We start from the raw sequence: 2,193 nt of genomic DNA, 5'->3' as shown, positions 1-2,193 counted from the left end.
AAAGGACACCCCCCCACCCCGCCCCCCGCCCCTCCACCAAAAAACAAAACAAAACAAGCAAAAAAACAAACAAAAAACCCCCAAACAAACCCGAGGCACGCAGAAACATCAAAAAGATTTATTATCCATAAGATCACGACAATGTCCCTTTGTCAATTATTTTGGCTTCATAATCATTCTGTACATATACCAGCATAAACACAAGATAAAACAACAAAGAAAAAAGAAAAAGAAAAGAAAAGAAGAAGACAAGAAAGAAGAATGGTTATGTTCAGTAATCATGACTGGCAAACAAAATTAATGTTCGGAAGGAAACCTAATAATCTAAATGACGAGCAAAAGCAAAGAAGTCAAGAATAGTTAACTTCTTCATAACAAAAATCAAAAGAGAAATCTGTTTGACAAAAAAAAAACCCAAACTTTTGTTGTTTATAGCCTACCGAACCAGGGCCATATCAGTCCTGAAAAACTGTAATATATATATATATATATATATATATATATATAAAGGAATGAACCCAGAAAGGCAGACAAAAAGAAAGGTAGTGTTGACAGGGAAAAAAAGATGACAGAAGCAAAAAAAAGCAATAGGAAAAAAGTGGAATTTCTTCGAATAAAACAATCAAGAAAAAATCAAACAAACTAACAAGCAAAACACACACACAAACACTCACTCACACACACACACACACACACACACACACACACACACACACACACACACACACACACACACACACACACGGTAAATCGATGTCCCGGGACTGACACACACACACGCACACACGCACACACGGTAAATCGATGTCCCGGGACTGATACGCAATTTAGTGCAAATAAATGAACAACTAACAACGATCCTTTCGAAAAATATACGTTATAATATTTCTTTAAAGAATGAGAAATGAGAAAAGGTGTGTGTGTGTGTGTGTGTGTGTGTGTGTGTGTGTGTGTGTGTGTGTGTGTGTGCGTGCGTGTGTGTGTGTGTGTGTGTGTGTGTGTGTGTGTGTGTGTGTGTGTGTGTGTGTGAGATCGTACATTACACAGGAATGAATATAAACAGGGATACTTTAATTAGATAGATGTCTACAATAACCAGCGCGCGCGCGCGCGCGTGTGTATGTGTGTGTGTGTGTGTGTGTGTGTGTGAGTCTCTGTGTGTGTGTGTGTGTGTGTGTGTGTGTGTGTGTGTGTGTGTGTGTGTGTGTGTGTGTGTGTGTGTGTGTGTGTGTCTGTGTGTGTGTGTGTGAGAGTAAAAAAGGTTCAACAGAGAGAAAGGAGACCATGAAGCAATAAATGAATAAACAGGTTGGAGAGAAGAGGAGGGAAGGAATTGTATGGTGTGTTTTTTGGAAACAGGATATCTGCAGAGTGGAATCACATATCACTATGGGAAATATAAGCAAGAAAAAAAAAGAAAAAAAAAAAAAAAAAGAAAAGAAAAAAAAGAAAAAGACTCCGCAAAAAACTGAGTGTTTAATATAACCAGTTAAACCAATCGGTAATGAATGTAACAGGTACAAAAGCATCAACATTCCCAGTGAGAGTAGATGACACACATTTCATGTAAGTAAGGCTTCATTAATAACTCAGAATCAAACATCATGTACACAAAAGTAGCATCACATAAAGAAAAACCCCCAACCAATAGCACTTGATATCAGGCACTATTCAGTCCGTATTGCACTAGATAATAGTCTGAACATTTAGAGTAAAACATGTCGGAGCAAAAAGATCCAGCACAGCGCATTATTCAGTATATCACAACACATCCAATCTGTTAAATTTTATTGGAGAAGCCACCGGCAAACTACAGGGGATTTATTTTATTTTATTTTATTATTAAAACAAGGGCAGTTAAGTAAAAATAACACACACACACACACACACACACACACACACACACACACACACACACACACACACACGAAAAAGCAATAATACCCCCCAAAAAAACAACCACAACAAAAAAAACAAAAACAACAACAACAAAAAAAACAACAACCAACCAACCACACACACACACACACACACACACACACACACACACACACACACCAAAAAACCCCACCAACAACAAAACAACAACAACAACAAAAACACATAAAACAAAACAAAACATAACAACAACAACAACAAACAAAACAACAAAAACACAACAAAAACAATTAAAAAAAAACAACAACAAAAAAA

The 2,193-nt window shown here is 36.9% G+C and overlaps 1 protein-coding gene across 2 annotated transcripts in view; it reads right to left on the bottom strand.

The window, feature by feature from the left end:
* Positions 1 to 914: 914 nt before the first annotated feature.
* LOC143290455 (uncharacterized) overlaps positions 915 to 2,193 on the bottom strand; it is a 19,942-nt gene continuing 18,663 nt past the window's right edge. For both annotated transcript variants that reach the window (XM_076599897.1, XM_076599896.1), the window contains exon 7: positions 915 to 2,193. This exon is cut by the window's right edge and continues 1,004 nt beyond it. The gene's annotated coding sequence lies outside the window, so the exon portion shown is untranslated.

This window comes from Babylonia areolata, chromosome 15 (genome assembly GCF_041734735.1).
Source record: "Babylonia areolata isolate BAREFJ2019XMU chromosome 15, ASM4173473v1, whole genome shotgun sequence".
NCBI classification, from domain to species: Eukaryota; Metazoa; Mollusca; class Gastropoda; order Neogastropoda; family Buccinidae; genus Babylonia; species Babylonia areolata.
The sequence above is the reverse complement of the archived record's forward strand: the minus strand, read 5'-3'. Positions and strand labels throughout refer to the sequence as shown.